Raw genomic sequence first — 13840 nt, 5'->3', positions numbered from 1 at the left:
CTATGCGTTGGATTGAACTGTTTTATCTCAACATATGTGATCTATCGTTTCTTAGCTTGCTTCACCCTATGAACCTCAAAAGCAAGCGGCATTCCGACACACACAGCCTTTGCATATGGAGGTGACACTCTCTTCTCCGTCACTCCTTTCTAACCCCCTCCCCTAAGATTCTAAGGAACTCACTCTAGTATCCATCAGGACCAGGGCTGGCCCCAGCTTATTTTGCACCCTAGGCGAGGATCCCTTCTGGCGCCCCCCCGCCCCCCGTACGCCCACCAATTTTCAAAAATAAATGCATTTTAGGAAGAATGAAAAACACAAATAATCAAGAAACTTCCAGAGTACGGGGCCCGGTTCAGTTTGGCGCCCCTAAGGGCCGTCCCACTCTAGGCGATCGCCTAGTTCACCTAGTGAGTGAGCCGGCCCTGATCAGGACACATGTTTCCTTGATCAACATGTAGACATGCAGTGGGGGGGAAATCCCTGCTAACGTCTGGCATGGAAGAGACTGTTTCCAGGGTCAGATCTTAGATTCCAAAATACAGAGGAGAGCAACGGAAGGGGAAGGGGCGGCGATAAGGGTACATTTTTCTTTCTTTGTTTGAGGGCCCGTTTGGTCTAGTGGTTAGGAGGGTGGAGTCTAATCTGGGAGAACCGGGTTTGATTCCCCACTCCTCCACATGCAGCGGCTGGAGTGACCTTGGGTCAGTCACAAGTCATTTCCAGAGCCGTTCTCTCAGGAGCGGTCCTCGAAAAGAGCTCTCTCAGCCCCATCGACCTCCCAGGCAGTGTTCCCTGTAAGCTGAGTCAGTGTGAGCTAGCTCACAGGTTTTTTAGCCTCCGGCTCACACATTTTTGTCCTAGCTCAGGGAGGAGGGCTCCAGAGAGCAAAACTAATTTACGCAGCAGCCAAATTACTCGCTCGCAACTTTAATGCCAGTAGCTCGCAGAGTGGAATTCAGCAAGTTCAGACTTGGAATCTCTGCAGGCGCCGTGCGGCCTTCTTACTAGAAGAAGAAGAGGCGGTGGCGGCGACTGGATTTATACCCTGCCCTTCACTCAGAGTCTCAGAGGAGCTTACAAACTCCTTTCCCTTCCCCTCCCCATGACAGACACCCTGTGAGGTAGGCAGGGCTGAGAGAGCTCTTTCCAGAACTGTCCTTGAGAGAACAGCTCTGACAGAACGATGGCTTGCCCAAGGTCATCCAGCAGCTGCAAGTGGAGGAGTGGGGAATCAAACCCGGTTCTCCCATATTAGAGTCCGCGCGCTTAACCACTACTCCAAACTGGACAGCCAACAACAGGGCATAGAGACCGAGGCTTTCCCCTGATGTTGCCTCCTGGCTCTGGGATTCAGAGGCTCAGTGCCTCTGAAGGTGGAGGTCCCCCTCTTGGATAATTAGCTGCCGTTCTGTGCCTGGGTGGTTGGAAGTGAAGCTGCACGCCAGACCACAGGCCGGAGCCTGGGTGGTGGCAGAAGCCCTTTGGCTGACCTGCTGATACAGAAACAATTGCAGCAGAGAGCTTGGAGAAATTAAGCATTCATTGGGGGGGGGTGAGAAACAAAACTGTTTCTCTGGATCTCCGAGCGCCAGCAAAAACAGGGAAGGAAGAAAGGAGAAAGTGATGGGTAGGGCAGCCCTGCTGTGGGCTGGGAGGGGAAACGTGGGCTGCTTGTTCTGGCAGGCAGAGCTCTTTACGGTACTCCTGGAAAGGCTATTTAAGGAGCAACAGCTTGATTTCTGTGCTGTCGGCACACTCCGAAAATACACCCGCTCGAAAGGTGGCCGTTTTTAAACCTCCAGAATGGGTCTGATAATAATTTTTTAAAAGCCAGCTTGCAAGCCCTCGCCCGGACTGTTATCCAGACAAAACCTACCTCGTCCACCATTCTTTGAGCTTAACAATCGTTCTCTGCAACTGACACAAAACCCGAATGCAAGTGAGTGACAGCGTTTATACCTTTACCCCACCCCACCCCCACGGCAATTTTGCACCTAGAGAAAGCAATGCAGAGTCCTCCTGCAGCTCATCAGAAGAGCACGGCTGTCAGCTCCAGCTTGGGAAATATCTGGAGGTTGCAGAGCAGTGCCTATGGATGGGGGAAATTTCACTTAGAATCTATGACATACCATACAGTCTGCCCTCTGAAACGGCCGTTTTCTCCAGGGGAACGGATCTCCATAGCTTGGAGATCTGCTGTAGTTCCAAGGGAACTCCAGGTCCCACCTAGAGGATGGCATCCCTAGACTCAAAGTCAGCCCATCAGGTTCCTAACGGAACTGCCTGGTGGAGGAGGAGGACGAGACTGGATCTATTTGTTTATTTATTTGGGGATTTTTACTCCATCCTACCCAAACCGGCTCAGGGTGGATCACAACAAATCGAGTCAAAGACTCGTCACAATAAAATCACACTAACTATCATAAAAACAATAACATTGATACCAGCAATTCACTTGCGGAACTCACCACCACAGGATGTAGTGATAGCCACTATTTAAGATGTTGTTTGAGATCTCCCTGGAGATTGTGTGTGTGTAAAGGAGGGCTTCAGCTTGTATATTGTGTATCACGTGGAGCTGTGGTGGCTCAAGTGGTTAAGACGCTGAACTGCAGGCTGTGGAAGGTCAGTAGTTCAGCAGTTCAAGACCCGAGTGTGCCGCGTGACGGAGTGAGCTCCCGTCTCTAGTTCCAGCTCCTGCCAACCTAGCAGTTTGAAAGCAAGAAATTGCAAGTAGATAAATAGGTACCACTTCGGTGGGAAGGTAACAGGGTTCCGTGCGCCTTGGTGTTTAGTCATGCTGGCCACAGGACCACGGAAACATCTTCGGACAGCGCTGGCTCTTCGGCTTTGAAACGGAGATGAGCACCGCAACCCTAGAGTCGGACTCGACTGGCTTTCGAGCAAGGGAAACCTTTACCTTTTTTAAACTGTTGACACCAATTGCTTTTTGGACTGTTCATGCCTTGTATAATATGTTCTGGGATCTTCTACCTTATGTTTATAAATTCTATTGGATCCCTATTATTAATTCACTATGTGTTGGATTAAACTGTTTTATCTTAATTGTTTGTTAGCTTGCTTCACCCTATGAACCTCAAAAGCAAGCGGCATTCCGACACACACAGCCTTTGCATATGGAGGCGACATCCCAGCCTCTGACCACCCCCTCCTTCTCCATTTCTCCCACCAAGCCCCCCCCCCTTAAGAGTCTCACTCTAGGAACCCATCAGGACACATTTCACTTGATCAACATGCATATGCAGGGAAGAAAAAAATACCGACTCCTGTATGACATGGAAGGGTCAGATCTTGGTTTCCGAAATGCAAAAGAGAGCAATGGAAAGGGCAGGGACAGCCATTAGGGAGAGCTGGCCCATGATGACCTACTTTCAGAAGCTTTGCGACCCAACTTTGTGTCCTCCTGACGCACAGTTTGGGAAACACTGTAAGAACACAAGTAGAGCCCTGCTGGATCAGACCAATGGTCCGTCTAGTCCACTATGCTGTCTCACACAGCAGACAACCAGTTCAGAAGAAGAAGAAGAAGAGGCGGTGGCGGCGACTGGATTTATACCCTGCCCTTCACTCAGAGTTTCAGAGGAGCTTACAAACTCCTTTCCCTTCCCCTCCCCACGACAGACACCCTGTGAGGTAGGCGGGGCTGAGAGAGCTCTTTCCAGAACTGTCCTTGAGAGAACAGCTCTTGTCAGAACTACGGCTTCCCCAAGGCCATCCAGCCAGGTGCAAGTGGAGGAGTGGGGAATCAAACCCGGTTCTCCCAGATTACCCATATTAGAGTCCGCGCGCTTAACCACTACTCCAAACTGGACAGCCAACAACAGGGCATAGAGACCGAGGCTTTCCCCTGATGTTGCCTCCTGGCTCTGGGATTCAGAGGCTCAGTGCCTCTGAAGGTGGAGGTCCCCCTCTTGGATAATTAGCTGCCGTTCTGTGCCTGGGTGGTTGGAAGTGAAGCTGCACGCCAGACCACAGGCCGGAGCCTGGGTGGTGGCAGAAGCCCTTTGGCTGACCTGCTGATACAGAAACAATTGCAGCAGAGAGCTTGGAGAAATTAAGCATTCATTGGGGGTGGTGAGAAACAAAACTGTTTCTCTGGATCTCCGAGCGGCCAGCAAAAACAGGGGAGGAGGAAAGGAGAAAGTGATGGGTAGGGCGGCCCTGCTGTGGGCAGGGGGGGGGAACGTGGGCTGCTTGTTCTGGCAGGCAGAGCCCTTTACGGTACTCCTGGAAAGGCTATTTAAGGAGCAACAGCTTTATTTCTGTGCTGTCGGCACGCTCCAAAAATACACCAGCTCGAAAGGTGGCCGTTTTCAAACCTCCAGAATGGGTCTGATAATAATGTTTAAAAAGCCAGCTTGCAAGCCCTCGCCCGGACTGTTATCCGGCGATTCTCAGACAAAACCTACCTTGTCCACCATGCTTTGAGCTTAACAATCATTCTCTGCAACTGACACAAAACCCGAATGCAAGTGAGTGACAGCATTTATACCTTTCCCCCACCCCATCCCCATGGCAATTTTGCACCTAGAGAAAGCAATGCAGAGTCCTCCTGCAGCTCATCGGAAGAGCACGGCTGAGGCTGTCAGCTCCAGCTTGGGAAATATCTGGAGGTTGCAGAGCAGTGCCTATGGATGGGGGAAATTATTGGGTGTAGTAAATAAGAAGCTGGAGACCGACTGGTGATGAAGGTGCATAGAAAGTTTATATAGATATAATGGTGAATATATACACAGAGATATACAGGCTATCATACAGCATACCATGCCTTAGCTTGAGCGACTAAGTCCCCACCCAGCTTATCAAGCTGATAGCTAATATACTAAACCCAGCCAATCACTAACAAGGTGAATTAATTACCTACTCTAACAATGCATGATAGAGAACACCTGCTAGTATAACACCTGGCTGTAATCACTTAATCACTAGCATGACAGCTAGGACTGTCAAACAGATCAAACTGATCTAGTAACTGCTTGCTACCTCTATCATCTAGACATATATCTCAATAGAAATTTCACTTAGAATCTATGACATACCATACAGTCTGCCCTCTGAAACGGCCGTTTTCTCCAGTGGAACGGATCTCCATAGCTTGGAGATCTGCTGTAGTTCCAAGGGAACTCCAGGTCCCACCTAGAGGATGGCATCCCTAGGCTCAAAGTCAGCCCATCAGGTTCCTAACGGAACTGCCCGGCGGAGGAGGAGGAGGAGGAGGAGGAGATTGGAACTATTTATTTAATTATTTGGGGATTTTTACTCCACCCTCCCCAAACCGGCTCAGGGCGGATCAGAACAAATCGAGTCGAAGACTCGTCACAATAAAATCACATTAACTATCATAAAAACAATAAACAATAACATTGGTACCAGCGATTCATTTGCGGAACTCACCACCACAGGATATAGTGATAGCCACTATTTAAGATGTTGTTTTGTTGTTGTTGTTTTTAAAAAGGGGGGGATTAGGCATATTAATGAAGACAGGTTCATTATCGGCTATTAACCAAGACGGCTAAATGGACACTCCATGTCCGGAGATAGTGTAGCTTTGAACAAAAGTTGCTGGAGGAAGGCTTTGGCTTCTGTGTTCCTCCTCGTAGACCTTGTGGGGCCATCTGGTTGGCCTCCTGTGGGTAATAGGATGTTGAACCAATAGGAAGGGGTGAAGACCAAAGCCTTTTCCCCAACATCCATATTTATACCCCGCCCTTCACTCCTTCCCCCCCACAACAGACACCCTGTGAGGTAAGCGGGGCTGAGAGAGCTCTTTCCAGAGCTGTCCTTGAGAGAACAGCTCTGACAGAACGATGGCTTGCCCAAGGCCATCCAGTAGCTGCAAGTAGAGCAGTGGGGAATCAAACCCGGTTCTCCCAGATTAGAATCCGCGCATTTAACCCCTACACCAAACTGGCTCCTGTGGAGGGCTCAGAAGTGAGAAAGCCGGGCTCAAAAACATTAGGAATTGTTGTTAGCAGAGTGCTCAAAGGCTTTAAAGTGCAGCAGTGCTCATTTGGTCACAGTGTGTGTGCAAGCAAGTACATAAAAGTAACACGGAGCCTCATTGTAGTTGACGGCCAATATAGGAGTTGACTATATAAGCTGCATTCTCTAGATAGGAAAGAGGAGAGGCAGATTTGCTAATCTAACTAACTAGATGGATGGAGATGGAGGAAAGCATCCTGTTCCCGTGGTGCCAAGATGGAGGGTCACCGCGAAGTGGGGCGGGTGAGGGGGCAAGTCTGAAGGAAGGAACCAATCCCTGAGAGTATCAGTCTACACATCAAAGGGATAGCAGCAGAGTAAGGGATGCCCTGTGACCTGGCCTCTCTATCTTCCTAACTCTCCTGCAATGCTCCCTCTAAGCTGTGGAGTCTTGTGAGCAAATATTCTACTTTGTGAGCTAGTGGCATTAAAGCTGTGAGCGAGCGATTTGGCGACGGCATAAATTAGCTTGCTCTGGAGCCCTCCTTCCTGAGCTAAGACAAAAATGTGTGAGCTGGAGGCTAAAAGACCGTGAGCTAGCTCACACTAACTCAGCTTAGAGGGAACAGTGCCCTCTCGTAGTCTTCCTTGGTTGTCTGAGGAAAGAGACAGCGTTCAGTCCTTGACTTCCAACAAAAAAGTACCCCGCAAAGCCCATTAAGCTCTCTGGATGGTCTTGGAACAAGTTATCGTCTCGCTGCCTCACTTACCTTAAAGGATAAAATAACCCTCTGACTCATTTCTCTGAAAGGGCAGGGTGCAAAAAGCTCTACTGGAAACCCTCCAGGGTCATTTTTTTCAGATTATGAACCCATGGAGCTGCCTTATACCGAATCAGACCATCTGACCATCAAGGTCAATATTATCTAATGCTGGCCGTGTCTCTCCAGCGTCTCAGGCTGAGGTCTCTCACATTACCTCATGCCTGATCCTTTAAACTGGAAATGCTGGAGATTGAACCCGGGACCTTCTGCATGCCAGGCAGATGCTATACTGTTGAGCTATGGCCCCTCCCTAAGAGACGAATGCTGTATTGCAGTGTATTACCACTGACTGGACTTCCTGGCTTTCTCATGAATTTGGAATAATGTGGGAGTTTTGTAACACCATAAAGTCTAGCAAAACTTAGTGTGGCTTAAGTATAGCTTGTGAGTCTCTAAAATGCCATTTGGCTTCTGTTTTATTTTGCTCCTGCTGCCCATCAGGAATGATCTTTTTTTAAACAAAACAAAACAAAAACACAAGTTAAAAATACAGCTTGTTGAATACAACTAGGCCCCGGTCACACAGGTCAGATAACGCGGGGGGAGAGGCGTGGCTGTTTACCCCGGAGCAAAATAAAGCACGGTAGCCCGATCAGACGGTCCCCCGAGTCTTTGCGCTTAGGCTGTTAGCTGGCGATCACACGGCGATGCTAGAGCGTGGCAAAGAAGCAGCGCGGCAAGCATTTCACGTTTGTGCACATGCGCAGTTCTGCAGAGCAGCACTGATTTCAGTTACGTGTTTGTGTGCATGCACTTACGAAAAACATCCGGTTTGCGACGGGACTTGGATGGGCGCCAGATGCCACAGGATACTAGCGCTCCCGCGATCAGACGCCCGCCCCTGCCCCGCGTTTTCCGGATACTAATGCACTTTCCGCAGTACTTTTTTACTGCACATCTTCGGCGGGACACCACGGGTTGGCCACAGGTGCGCTACGCTTCCCAGATGTTGCGGTGTGATCGCGCCCCGAAAATCCGCCTGACATTCGTGCCCTTAGCATAGCAAATCCTCCGTGTGAATGGGGACCTAGCTAGTTTTCCATAATGATCGCAAAGGGGAAGTCATGTTAGTATTGGGTTAAATGTAAAAAAAAAATAGTTTGCCTTGGAAGCACAGAAGCTTTTCGCAGTGTCCCTGATCCTCCACATTTCCCAGTTAAGGGAAAAGTGCTGTTCAAACAAATCACAAAGATGAAAAAGTTTTTGTCTTACAAAAACAGAAACACATCTTAAATGACATATTCATATAGGTGCATTTAACTTATTGTGAACAGATCAGCTTCAAAAGGGTTAACTTGCTGCAGCTCCAAGCCCGGGTAAGAAAGAGAAGAGAGGTCCTATACAAGATATAATAGAAGGCCATCAACAGTCAAAGAGGCTCGGGGTCTAACTGATGAGTGTTAGCCAAATTGCCTTATTTTATTAATAAATATGGAGAATTATAATTATTAAACGGCAATAGGCATTAATTTTAGGATCATAACCTGTGTATGGTGAAGTGGTTAAGTGCGCAGACTCTAATCTGGGAGAACCGGGTTTGATTCCCCACTCTTCCACTTGCACCTGCTGTAAGAAGAGCTCTGTAAGCTCTTGGAGGATTGGCTACATTAGGGGGGTGTCGCCTAATATGCAAAGGAGTTCCTGCTACAAAAAGAGCCAAGCCGTAGTTCTGATAAGAGCTGTTCTTGAAAAAGAGCAGTTTCTGTCAGAGCTCTCTCAGGCTCACCTACCTCACAGGGTGCCTGTTGTGGGGAGGGGAAGGGAAAGGAGTTTGTAAGCCGCTCTGAGACTCCTTTGGGTAGTGAAGGGCGGGGTATAAATCCAATCTCCTCTCCTCTCCTCCTCCTCCTCCTCCTCCTGTGACTGGACAGGGCACTTTCCACCACCAATGTTCAAGGGGATGCACAAGGCCATCGTGTGAGGGGTGTGGCTACATTTGTCACGAAGGCTCCTAAATCCCTGGAATTGTTAAGAGTGCTTCCCCCCCACCTCCCTCAAATCTGAGGAGAGGGGTGCTCACTTTGAGGTCCTCGGAGAAAACTACACAAGTCCAGTGGCACGTTTATTTCAGCATGAGCTTTTCTGGGTCACAGCTTACTTCTTCACATATAAACGTGAAGAATGTCACCTCCATGCTTGAGAGAAGATGGATGGAGTGTAATGGCAGGGCCTCAGTTAATTACTCTTAAGGATCCATCTGCCCATCAGTCTCCAATTCTGACATATTTATTTCCTTTACTATGTCCCCCCCCCCAATCAAAACAAACAAATGGCGACCATATAAACTAAGGTTATTCCTATTTGGTCCTTAAATCTGTTAAATGTCTTCATGATGCTGTATGCTAATTTACTGTTCACCTTCTGCCAATGCTCCCTCTAAGCTGTGGAGTCTCGTGAGCAAAAAAAATCTACTTTGTGAGCTACTGGCATTAAAGTTGTGACCCAGCGATTTGGCGACTGCATAAATTAGTTTGCTCTGGAACCCTCCTTCCTGAGCGAAGAAAAAAATGTGTTAGCTGGAGGCTAAAAAACTGTGAGCTAGCTCACACTAACTCATCTTAGCGGGAACACTGCCTTCTACCTATATGTATGGACTGGTAATTCCCATTTCATTGTATCTGAAGAAGTGGGGATGCACATGAAAGCTTGTACCTTGAATAAAACTTTGTTGGTCTTAAAGGTGCCACTAGACTCGAACTTTGTTCTGATGCTTCAGACCAGCATGGCTAGCCCCCTGAATCTACATATAAATTTTGTTCGTCTTTAATGTGCCACTGGATTATGGGGTATTTTATTTTGCTACAAGTTACAACAAACTCTTGGATATTGTAACTCTGCATGCAAGAGGATCTGAGACGGAAAATGTTTCTCCCAGATTAGAGTCCGTGCACTTAACCACTACACCAAACTGGCAAACCCATCAGGTTTTCTCTTTTTTAAAAAATAATCTTTTTATTAATTTTCAAAATAAACATAACAAAATAATCATATATTTTTAACACATCCATGGTAATTAGCATACAATCAATATTAAATTATTCATTTCATCTTTCAATTAATTTATCATCACGTATTTCCTCTATCTCTACATAGCTCCCCCCAAAAAAATTTTATTCTATTAACTTTATTAAGTTATCAATCACCTTCCTACGGAGCTATATTTAAAATACAGAATACCTATATATTTCTAAGCCATTTCATTGAAGATAAATTAATAAATTAAAACCAATCTAGATCTAACTATTTTCATCTGACCTATATCTCCTATATCATTACTAACAAAATCTCAATTTTATCAAACTGTTCATATTTAGCAATCTCAACAAGAGACAAAGAAGACCTTTGTTTACTCCCTCTTTTGTATTTCCAATTTTAGTCATTTTCGATTGTTTCCGCCCCCTTCTTAATAAAAACAAATAGAGCAAACAAGACAAACAAGTAAATTGCTATCTAACATAAGGAAAGAGTTGTGTCGTGAAAAATCTCAAACCCATCAGGTTTTCAACTCGAGACAAACAGAGGGTCGACCCTGGACTTCCTTGGTGGTCTCTCTCCCATCCAAGCACAGATGAGAGGCAATCCTGCTTAGCAGCCGAGTTCTGATGAGATTAGGCTAGCCTGGGCTATCCAGGTCAGGGCGAATGGCATACCTACATGTACGCAGGGCTATTTTGGGGCAGGAACGCACAGGAACGGAGTTCCGACTGGCTCCCAAGTTGGCCACGCCCATCAGGAACTTATTACCATAATAGGCCACACCCAACAGCAGAAACTCATTAGGATTGGCTACATTAGGGGTGTGTGGCCTAACATGCAAAGGAGTTCCTGCAACAAAAAAAGCCCTGGGTTTTGACAACAAACAAGGTAAACAGAATAAGAAGCAAAAGGTGGGTGTGTCTGGATGACCCCACTTCTGTGAACATGGGGTGTGTGGCCTAATATGCTAATGAGCTTGTCAGGGGGCGTGGCATATGCAAATAAGTTATGCTAATGAGTTATGCTAATGAGCTCCTGCACCTCTTTTTCTACAAAATGACCCCTGTACCTACATGTACCTGGTGGAATGAGCTCCCAGAGGAGATCGGGGCCCTGCGGGACCTTATGCAGTTCCGCAGGGCCTACAAGACAGAGCTCTTCCACCAGGCTTTCAATTAGGAGCTGCCTCGAGAGAAAACCATGTTCCCTGAAGAAAACCTGTGCCAGCTGCGCAGTGTCAGATCTGTGGGCTGACTGAGAGGATGGTACACTGAAGGTCGACTGCCATCTTTTATCATTAACTGTTCGCACCTTTTAATGTTGTAACTGTTTCATATTGTTTTAGGACTATCTAAAGTATTTACTGCGTGTTTTATTCTTTTGTAAGCTGCCCTGAGCTGGCCTTGGCTGGGAGGGCGGGTATAAATCGGATAGCTAGCTAGCTAGCGAGATAGATAGATAGATAGATAGATAGAGCCATCAAGTCACAAGGGGCTTACAAGGTGAGGTGGATGAGAAGCAGAGGTGGTTTGCTGTTGCCTTCTTCTGCAAAGCCTTCCTTGGTGGTCCCCCATCCAAGTACCAGCCCTGCTTAGCTTCCAAGATCTGAGAAGATCAGGCTATCGCCTTCTGAAGTTCTGGAGAGCTTCCATGTGCATTAGTTTATTTACAAACAGTGCCAGGCATGAATGCCCATCTCATGATCTCCTTCTTTCCTTTGTTCTTCCCTTCTTTTAAAACTGGCCCTTTGTGCTCATCTGAGGGATGCCAAATATCAGCTCCTTTATACTCCCTATTGGTACTCACCGCCCCCCCGTTAGTTTAGGTATCAGGTCTTTGTGAAATAAACAAAAACATTTGAGCAGAGGTGGGGTGAGAATATATTTCTCTATTGACTTTATAACCTGTGGACTTCTGCAGGCTCTGTTCCTGGTGTGCAAAAAATTTGCTGGACAACAACAACAACAACAATAACAATAATAATAATAGTGTTGTCAGGCTACATCTGACTCACGGTCAGGGCTCTAGTCGGGGGGGAGCTCTCAGGTACGGAGCTCCGGAAGAGAACCTCTAGGGGGCGGGGGCGGTCACATGGTGAAGCCCCGCCCCCTTCTTTACCCCGCCCTCTGCTTCGATCCTCATTCCGTTTGGGAATGAGGATGAAGCAGGAGGGTAAGTAGCCGGGCCTTCTGACACACTTCCGGTGATGTCAGGGGGTGTGGCCTTCTGTCACTTCCGGTGATGTCAGGGGGCGTGGCATATGCAAATAAGTTATGCTAATGAGTTATGCTAATGAGCTCCGGCAGCTCTTTTTCTACAACAAGACCCCTGCTCACGGTGACCCTTCAAGCAGGTTTTCGAGGCAAGAGATACTCAGAGGTGTGTCTCTAACTATCACTCATTTGCCACTTCCCCGCTGCAGTGAGAAAATCGACATTTCGCACCTGACAATTAATCGTGCCAGTTGTGTGGTCTAATTTCTCTGTGGTTATACTGTGTGTGACATATAACTTTACTTAAAATGCCTGGGGGTTTGCTGGTTTCCAGGGTTGGTCTGCAGGGTTAAGGTTTCAGGGACAAAGCACCGGGGAAAGGCCTGTAGAAAACCTGGGAGGAAAACTGGCTGCAGAGATTATGCTCTGAGAAATGTTTCATACATACACAGTCCCAGATGGTATCAGCAGTTATAGCCAGTGTTCCCTCCAAGCTGAGTTAGTGTGACCTAGCTCTCGGCTTTTCAGCCTCCAGCTCACACATTTTTGTCTCGGCTCAGGAAGGAGGGCTCCAGAGCAAACTAATTAATGCAGTAGCCAAATTGCTCGCTCACAACTTTAATGCCAGTAGCTCACCAAGTGGAATTTTTGCTCACAAGACTCCACAGCTTAGAGGGAGCATTGGTTATAGCTAGGGAACCTCAAGCTTGCGGTCAAAACTGTCTAGGACTAGAAACCTGTTCCCTTTTTCATCCGCAATGGAGAGTTTTCTAGATCTACCAACAGGTTCTGTTACCTGTGATTCATATGGATCTTGATGCAAGATCTTGTGTGCTCCGCTCAGGAAGGATGGCTCCAGAGCAAACTAATTAATGCAGTAGCCAAATCGCTCGCCCACAACTTTAAGGCCAGCAGCTCACAAAGTGGAATTTTTGCTCACAAGACTCCACAGCTTAGAGGGAGCATTGGTTATAGCTAGGGAACCTCAAGCTTGCGGTCAAAACTGTTGAGGACTAGAAACCTGTTCCCTTTTTCATCTGCAATGGAGAGTTTTCTAGACCTACCAACAGGTTCTGTTATCTGTGATTTATACGGATCTTGATGCAAGATCTTGTGTGCTCCCACCCACCTTTTGCTTCTTATTCTGTTTACCTTGTTTGTTGTCAAAACCCAGGGCTTTTTCATAGCAGGAACTCCTTTGCATGTTAAGCCACACACCCCTAATGTAGCCAGTCCTAATGAGTTTCTGCTGTTGGGTGTGGCCTATTATGCTAATGAGTTCCTGCTGGGCGTGGCCAACTTGGGAGCCAGCCGGAACTCCGTTCCTGTGCGTTCCTGCCCAAAAATAGCCCTGGAAAACGCTGTCAAGTTGCAGTGACTTATGGAGTTTTCAAGGCAAGAGACCCTCAGAGGTGGTTCACCATTGCCTACTTCTGCATAGCACCCCTCTTGGTGGTCTCCCATCCAGGTGCTTATCACGGCCGACCCTCCTTAGCTTCTAATCTCTGAGCTATTCAGGCTTTTAGGCTGTTCCCTTGGCCTCAGCCCAATATCAGAGTCTACTACTGACCTGCCCAAAAGGAGTCTGTGGTTGCAGAACGATTGTGTAGCTGAAGGTAAACAGGCCTGGATGTGGCTTTCGGGTTGCCAGCCTCCAGGAGAGGACTGGCAGTCTCCCGGAATTACAACTGATCTCCAGACTATAGAGTTTGGTGCCTAGGGTTGCCGGGTCCTTCCCGGCTGCTGGTGGGGGGCTCCTGGCTGGTGTCTGGGATCTTCTTTTTTGCCCTAGAAACCACAGAGTTTGCCCAAAAACTTGAGTGGCAACCCCCCCCCCCCATCAAACCTTGATACGCTGCGCCTGCTTGGGTTGCCATA

Source organism: Gekko japonicus, unplaced genomic scaffold (genome assembly GCF_001447785.1).
Source record: "Gekko japonicus isolate JY-2015 unplaced genomic scaffold, Gekko_japonicus_V1.1 scaffold2781, whole genome shotgun sequence".
Taxonomy (NCBI): Eukaryota; Metazoa; Chordata; class Lepidosauria; order Squamata; family Gekkonidae; genus Gekko; species Gekko japonicus.
Note: the sequence above shows the minus strand (reverse complement) of the source record.